The sequence below is a fragment of the Salvelinus fontinalis genome, chromosome 14, assembly GCF_029448725.1.
Source record: "Salvelinus fontinalis isolate EN_2023a chromosome 14, ASM2944872v1, whole genome shotgun sequence".
NCBI classification, from domain to species: domain Eukaryota; kingdom Metazoa; phylum Chordata; class Actinopteri; order Salmoniformes; family Salmonidae; genus Salvelinus; species Salvelinus fontinalis.
In genome coordinates this window covers 2,305,030-2,313,728 of record NC_074678.1, presented here as the reverse complement: position 1 = coordinate 2,313,728, position 8,699 = coordinate 2,305,030, and positions in this window count along the sequence as shown.

Here is an 8,699-nt window from a genome sequence, read left to right as displayed (position 1 = left end):
CAGACAAAAGGGGGCTGCTGACCAGCACACCAGGCGCATGACAGGGATTTCTTTACTCCAGTTTCATGTTCTTCTCTCCAATCCGCCCGGCTGACTTCCTCTGACTTTGTTGACCCCATAATAACAAGGAAGAGGTTTGTTGTTATGGAGGAACTTGGTTAAAGGTCATACAGTCTTTTCTGGAATCTTTGACAGACTTACTTTGACACTGTTTGGGTTGGTGTCTTGTAGGCAGGATATTTAAATTAAAAGGAATGCAAAGAAAGTGTTCCTCGTAACATATGATTTAGTACATATTTATACACTGAGTGGACAAAACATTAGGAACACCTGCTCTTTCCGTGATATAGACTGATCAGGTGAAAGCTATGATCCCTTATTGATGTCACTTGTTAAATCCACTTCAATCAGTGTATCTGAAGGGGAGGAGACATGTTAAAGAAGGACGTTTAAGTCTTGAGACAATTGAGACATGGATTGTGTATGTGTGTGTAACGGATGTGAAATGGCTAGCTAGTTAGCGGGTACGCGCTAGTAGCATTTCAATCAGTTACGTCACTTGCTCTGAGACTTAAGTAGTGTTGCCCCTTGCTCTGCAAGGGCCGTGGCCTTTGTGGAGCGATGGGTAACGACCGTCGCTTCATGGGTGACTGTTGATGTGTGCAGAGGGTCCCTGGTTCGCGCCCGTGTCGGGGCGAGGGGACGACGTAAAGTTACTACTGTTACATGTGCCATTCAGAGGGTGAATGGGGCAAGACAAAAAATATTAAAGTGCCTTTGAACGGGATATGGTAGTAAGTGCCAGGCGCACCGGTTTGTGTCAAGAACTGTAACCCTGCTGGGTTTTTCACGCTCAACAGTTTCCCGTGTGTATCAAGAATGGTCCACCACCAAAAGGACATCCAGCCAACTTGACACAACTGTGGGAAGCATTGGAGTCCACATGGGCCAGCATCCCAGTGGAACGCTTTTGACACCTTGTAGAGTTCATTCCCAGACAAATTGAGGCTGTTCTGAGGGCAAAGTGGGGTTTGCAACTCAATACTAGGAGGGTGTTCCTAATCTTTTGTCGACTCAGTACGTTATATTATATAATATATCAAGGCTCAATATTGTCCGCATTGTCTTACCGGTAGTTAACTTTCCTTCCTAATCTAGCAACTATGGTTAAGAAATGTGTGTGTGTGTGTGTGTGTGTGTGTGTGTGTGTGTGTGTGTGTGTGTGTGTGTGTGTGTGTGTGTGTGTGTGTGTGTGTGTGTGTGTGTGTGTGTGTGTGTGTGTGTGTGTGTGCCATGCCATGCCATGCTATGCCAACAGCATTGTCCTCTGAAGGTCTCCTGGAAAAGAGAGGAGAAAATAAACAGAGGGACCCTGCAGCCAAGGAGTCAGATAACAGCCTAACAACCTGCATGTTGCAGAGGAGAACAGAGAGGAGCAGAGGAGAACAGAGAGGAGCAGAGGAGCAGAGGAGAACAGAGAGGAGCAGAGGAGAACAGAGAGGAGCAGAGGAGAACAGAGAGGAGCAGAGGAGAACAGAGAGGAGCAGAGTAGAACAGAGAGGAGCAGAGTAGAACAGAGAGGAGCAGAGGAGAACAGAGAGGAGCAGAGGAGAACAGAGAGGAGCAGAGGAGAACAGAGAGGAGCAGAGGAGAACAGAGAGGAGCAGAGGAGAACAGAGAGGAGCAGAGGAGAACAGAGAGGAGCAGAGGAGAACAGTGAGGAGCAGAGGAGAACAGAGAGGAGCAGAGGAGAACAGAGAGGAGCAGAGGAGAACAGAGAGGAGCAGAGGAGAACAGAGAGGAGCAGAGGAGAACAGAGAGGAGCAGAGGAGAACAGAGAGGAGCAGAGGAGAACAGAGAGGAGCAGAGGAGAACAGAGAGGAGCAGAGTAGAACAGAGAGGAGCAGAGGAGAACAGAGAGGAGCAGAGGAGAACAGAGAGGAGCAGAGGAGAACAGTGAGGAGCAGAGGAGAACAGTGAGGAGCAGAGGAGAACAGTGAGGAGCAGAGGAGAACAGAGAGGAGCAGAGGAGAACAGAGAGGAGCAGAGATGAGTAGATCAGAGACGAGTAGAGTAGAACAGAGAGGAGCAGAGTAAAACAGAGAGGAGCAGAGTAGAGCAGAGAGGAGCAGAGATGAGTAGAGCAGAGAGGAGTAGAACAGAGATCAGAGTAGAGCAGAGAGGAGTAGAGCAGAGAGGAGTAGAGATGAGTAGAGTAGAGCAGAGAGGAGTAGAGCAAAGAGGAGTAGAGCAGAGATGATCAAAGAGGAGTAGAGCAGAGAGGAGTAGAGCAGAGATGAGCAAAGAGGAGTAGAGCAGAGATGAGCAAAGAGGGGTAGAGCAGAGAGGAGTAGAGATGAGTAGAGTAGAGCAGAGAGGAGCAGAGAGGAGTAGAGCAGAGATGAGCAAAGAGGAGTAGAGCAGAGATGAGTAGAGCAGAGATGAGTAGAACAGAGATCAGAGTAGAGCAGAGAGGAGTAGAGCAGAGAGGAGTAGAGAGGAGTAGAGTAGAGCAGAGAGGAGTAGAGCAGAGATGATCAAAGAGGAGTAGAGCAGAGAGGAGTAGAGCAGAGATGAGCAAAGAGGAGTAGAGCAGAGATGAGCAAAGAGGGGTAGAGCAGAGTAGAGCAGAGAGGAGTAGAGATGAGTAGAGTAGAGCAGAGAGGAGTAGAGATGAGTAGAGCAGAGATGAGCAAAGAGGAGTAGAGCAGAGATGAGTAGAGCAGAGATGAGCAAAGAGGGGTAGAGCAGAGATGATCAAAGAGGAGTAGAGCAGAGAGGAGTAGAGCAGAGATGAGCAAAGAGGAGTAGAGCAGAGATGAGCAAAGAGGGGTAGAGCAGAGTAGAGCAGAGAGGAGTAGAGATGAGTAGAGTAGAGCAGAGATGAGCAAAGAGGAGTAGAGCAGAGATGAGCAAAGAGGGGTAGAGCAGAGTAGAGCAGAGAGGAGTAGAGATGAGTAGAGTAGAGCAGAGAGGAGTAGAGCAGAGATGAGCAAAGAGGAGTAGAGCAGAGATGAGTAGAACAGAGATCAGAGTAGAGCAGAGAGGAGTAGAGCAGAGAGGAGTAGAGATGAGTAGAGTAGAGCAGAGAGGAGTAGAGCAGAGATGATCAAAGAGGAGTAGAGCAGAGAGGAGCAAAGAGGAGTAGAGCAGAGATGAGCAAAGAGGGGTAGAGCAGAGTAGAGCAGAGAGGAGTAGAGATGAGTAGAGTAGAGCAGAGAGGAGTAGAGTAGAGTAGAGTAGAGCAGAGAGGAGTAGAGATGAGTAGAGCAGAGATGAGCAGAGATGAGTAGAGCAGAGATGAGTAGAGCAGAGATGAGCAAAGAGGAGTAGAGCAGAGAGGAGTAGAGCAGAGATGAGTAGATCTGAGTAGAGCAGAGAGAAGAGATGAGTAGATCAGAGTTGATCAGAGTAGAAAGAGAGGAGTAGATCAGAGTTGATCAGAGTAGAAAGAGAGGAGTAGATCAGAGTAGAGAGGAGTAGAGTAGAGCAGAGAGGAGTAGACAGCCACACTAAACCAAAAATAGGTTTTGGGTGACTGTCTGAGGGTAGAGTATGTGGTTGTGTATTGACCACTTTTTTCAAGAGAATGTGTGCATGTGTGTGCGTGTGTGTGTGTGTGTGTGTTCATGTGCTTGTGCGCTCATGTGTGCGATTCTCTGTGTGTGTCCCTTGCTCTTTGAACTGCAGGTCAGGAATGCATCTGTTCTCTGCATGGAGTCTGCTGAGTTCGGGTCTGTACATTCTCAACACGTCCAGAAGCCCATAGCAGAGTAGAACAGAGAGGAGCAGAGTAGAACAAAGAGGAGCAGAGTAGAACAGAGAGGAGCAGAGTAGAACAGAGAGGAGCAGAGTAGAACAGAGAGGAGCAGAGTAGAACAAAGAGGAGCAGAGTAGAACAGAGAGGAGCAGAGTAGAACAGAGAGGAGCAGAGTAGAACAGAGAGGAGCAGAGTAGAACAGAGAGGAGCAGAGTAGAACAGAGAGGAGCAGAGTAGAACAGAGAGGAGCAGAGTAGAACAGAGAGGAGCAGAGTAAAACAGAGAGGAGCAGAGTAGAACAGAGAGGAGCAGAGTAGAGCAGAGAGGAGCAGAGTAGAGCAGAGAGGAGCAGAGTAGAACAGAGAGGAGCAGAGTAGAACAGAGAGGAGCAGAGTAAAACAGAGAGGAGCAGAGTAGAGCAGAGAGGAGCAGAGTAGAGCAGAGAGGAGCAGAGTAGAACAGAGAGGAGCAGAGTAGAACAGAGAGGAGCAGAGTAGAACAGAGAGGAGCAGAGTAAAACAGAGAGGAGCAGAGTAGAACAGAGAGGAGCAGAGTAGAGCAGAGAGGAGCAGAGTAGAGCAGAGAGGAGCAGAGTAGAACAGAGAGGAGCAGAGCAGAGATGAGTAGAGTAGAACAGAGAGGAGCAGAGTAGAACAGAGAGGAGCAGAGTAGAACAGAGAGGAGCAGAGTAGAACAGAGAGGAGCAGAGCAGAGATGAGTAGAGTAGAGCAGAGAGGAGTAGAGATGAGTAGAGAGGAGTAGAGCAGAGAGGAGTAGAGTAGAACAGAGAGGATCAGAGTAGAACAGAGAGGAGCAGAGTAGAACAGAGAGGAGCAGAGTAGAACAGAGAGGAGTAGAGTAGAACAGAGAGGAGCAGAGTAGAGCAGAGAGGAGTAGAGTAGAGCAGAGAGGAGTAGAGTAGAGCAGAGAGGAGTAGAGTAGAACAGAGAGGAGTAGAGTAGAACAGAGAGGAGTAGAGTAGAACAGACAGGAGTAGAGTAGAGCAGAGTAGAGTAGAGAGGAGTAGAGTAAAACAGAGAGGAGTGTCTCTGTTCTACCACTCTCTCAACCACCCAGGGCCTGTGTCTCTGTTCTACCACTCTCTCACCCACCCAGGGCCTGTGTCTCTGTTCTACCACTCTCTCAACCACCCAGGGCCTGTGTCTCTGTTCTACCACTCTCTCAACCACCCAGGGCCTGTGTCTCTGTTCTACCACTCTCTCAACCACCCAGGGCCTGTGTCTCTGTTCTACCACTCTCTCAACCACCCAGGGCCTGTGTCTCTGTTCTATCCACTCTCTCACCCACCCAGGGCCTGTGTCTCTGTTCTACCACTCTCTCAACCACCCAGGGCCTGTGTCTCTGTTCTACCACTCTCTCAACCACCCAGGGCCTGTGTCTCTGTTCTACCACTCTCTCAACCACCCAGGGCCTGTGTCTCTGTTCTACCACTCTCTCAACCACCCAGGGCCTGTGTCTCTGTTCTACCACTCTCTCAACCACCCAGGGCCTGTGTCTCTGTTCTACCACTCTCTCAACCACCCAGGGCCTGTGTCTCTGTTCTACCACTCTCTCAACCACCCAGGGCCTGTGTCTCTGTTCTACCACTCTCTCAACCACCCAGGGCCTGTATCTCTGTTCTACCACTCTCTCAACCACCCAGGGCCTGTGTCTCTGTTCTACCACTCTCTCAACCACCCAGGGCCTGTGTCTCTGTTCTACCACTCTCTCAACCACCCAGGGCCTGTGTCTCTGTTCTACCACTCTCTCAACCACCCAGGGCCTGTGTCTCTGTTCTACCACTCTCTCAACCACCCAGGGCCTGTGTCTCTGTTCTACCACTCTCTCAACCACCCAGGGCCTGTGTCTCTGTTCTACCACTCTCTCAACCACCCAGGGCCTGTATTTCTGTTCTACCACTCTCTCAACCACCCAGGGCCTGTGTCTCTGTTCTACCACTCTCTCAACCACCCAGGGCCTGTGTCTCTGTTCTACCACTCTCTCAACCACCCAGGGCCTGTGTCTCTGTTCTACCACTCTCTCAACCACCCAGGGCCTGTGTCTCTGTTATACCACTCTCTCAACACCCAGGGCCTGTGTCTCTGTTCTACCACTCTCTCAACCACCCAGGGCCTGTGTCTCTGTTCTACCACTCTCTCAACCACCCAGGGCCTGTATCTCTGTTCTACCACTCTCTCAACCACTCAGGGCCTGTATTTCTGTTCTACCACTCTCTCAACCACCCAGGTTCTGTATCTCTGTTCTACCACTCTCTCAACCACCCAGGGCCTGTGTCTCTGTTCTACCACTCTCTCAACCACCCAGGGCCTGTGTCTCTGTTCTACCAATCTCTCACCCACCCAGGGCCTGTGTCTCTGTTCTACCACTCTCTCAACCACCCAGGGCCTGGCAGCTTTGACATCACTGGAAACAGAGAGTGAATTGATGTCTTAATCTAATGAACTGTCAAGGTTACCACCAAAACCTACTCACTTTTGTTTCCTTCTCCAATCTGGTCTAAAACTTCCATTAAAACTTAAAGCAAGTTGCAGCTAAAATAGACAGAAAGAGTCCAAACTAAATGAAGCATACCTCAGTGTTTGTCCCAGTATCCTGACCTACTGAATGTGCTGCGGGTGTGAAGGAATTTGGCCTGTGGGTTTAAAGTTTAACCCTGTTTGTGGACTGACTCTCTGGCTGACTCCCAGCACGCTCACCCATTAGTTCCACTAACCTTTAGCCTACAAGTAATTCTCTTTCTCTAAGCTCTCCTTCTGTCTCTCTCCTTCTCTCTCTCTCCTTCTCTCTCTCTCCTTCTCTCTCTTTCTCTCTCTCTCCTTCTCTCTCTCTCCTTCTCTCTCGCTCCTTCTCTTTCTCTCTCTTTCTCTCTCTCTCCTTCTCTCTCGCTCCTTCTCTTTCTCTCTCTTTCTCTCTCTCTCCTTCTCTCTCTCCTTCTCTCTCGCTCCTCCTCTCTCTCTCTCTCTCTCTTTCTCTCTCTCTCTCCTTCTCTCTCTCTCCTTCTGTCACTCTTCTTCTCTCTCTCTCCTTCTGTCTCTCTCCTTCTCTCTCTCTCCTTCTCTCTCGCTCCTTCTCTCTCTCTTTCTCTCTCTCTCCTTCTGCCTCTCTCCTTCTCTCTCTCTCTTCTCTAATTCTGTATTCCATCATTATCTATTTCTATTCTATTCTTTCCTGCTCTCCTCTCCTGCTCTCCTCTCCACAGAGCCTTTGACCTCTGTAGAACCTTCCCCCTCCTCCTCTAAACAGGGCAGTGGAACCTGCCTCAGAACATCATCCTCCCGGCCGCGACCGGGAGACCCATGGGTCGGCGCACCATTGACCTAGCGTCGTCCGGGTTAGGGGAGGGTTTGGCCGGCAGGGATGTCTTTGTCCCATCGCGCTCTAGCGACTCCTGTGGCGGGCCGGGCGCAGTGCACGCTGACACGGTCGCCAGGTGTATGGCGTTTCCTCCAACACAATGGTGCGGCTGGCTTCCGGGTTAAGTGGGCATTGTGTCAAGAAGCAGTGCGGCTTGGTTGGGTTGTGTTTCAGAGGACGCATGGCTCTCGACCTTCGCCTCTCCTGAGTCTGTAGGGGAGTTGCAGCGATGAGACAAGACTGTAACTACCAATTGGAAACCACGAAATTGGGGAGAAAAAGGTGGGTAAAAGAAATCTAATAAAAAAAATGAATAACTAAAAGAAGTCAAACATTACCAGTGTTTCCAATCAACAAAATATTTTGTTCAACAAATAACAAATCAAACTGATCTACATCCATCTACACAGTTCTATATTTGTTAAAAACATTTGAACACATTAAATAGCGTCATAACAGAAGGCTGCTGTCTGCAGTTAAGAAAACACACGTCCCAACACGTTATTTAAAATAACATTGAATCATCATCTTCTAACAAGCTTAACGTTTTAAGACTAAGCATTACCATAACACCCTGAGGCAGACACGACAGTTTGGACACCGGTGTCCATCTCCATTTCCTATCTCCTGTTAAATCTCCATTTCCAATCTGTTGTTCAGTAGTTACTGTGGACGGATGGAGCGGAAGGCAAGACAGTGGAGAGCGGGTTAGCTGAGGCCAGGCAGACAGAGGCCCTGGCTAACGGGTCTAAGACATCTCAGAGTTAAACTAACTGGATTATCAGCCAGCCCAGCAGACAGGAACCACTCCTCTCCATGGCCTTCACCTCTCCAGACCTTAGTCCCATAATCCCCCTCTTTACAGAGAGGCTGAAGCGCTAAATGACCTTAATTAGGTTGGTTGCTCTCCGTGATGGCCTTATCTGGGACCCGACATGATCAGGGCTTAGGCTCTATCCAAAATGCCACCCTATTCCCCATATAGTGCACCACTTAGTGCCATATGGATCTTGTCAAAAGTAGTGCACTATATAGGGAATAGGGTGCCATTAGGGACAAACATTTGGTTATAAAGCCCTTTAGGTCATTGAATGTAGGCTAAATCCTACTACACCCTACAAAAGCAACTTGTTGTTGTAGGCTGCCCTGTGTCCAGTCCTGTGTGTCTGATAAGGAAGTGTCGAGACCCATTTGTGACTATTATAACGGTCGGCCATTGTGTTTCTGAACAGACGCGTGTGTGTGTGATTGTGTTGTGTTGTGGAGTTGCCTGGGTCACCCTATCTGTCTGGGCTCAGGGATGACGGGATCATTTGGCTGTCGGCGATGTGGATTGTCGGGTGTCATTACACGCGTGGGCGAGAGCACAAAGAGGATGTGATAGGTCATTTTAAATTGACGTCAGAGAAAATCTCTGACCCCTCTATAGTGCTCTGCCCTGGCAGGCTGTGTCATCATATCACTAGTCAGGGTATTGTAACGTTACAGGGGGAGAACAGAGAGGGTGCAGGGAGAGAGAGAGAGAACGAGGGATAGCCTGAGAAATAAAGGAGCGGGGAACAGC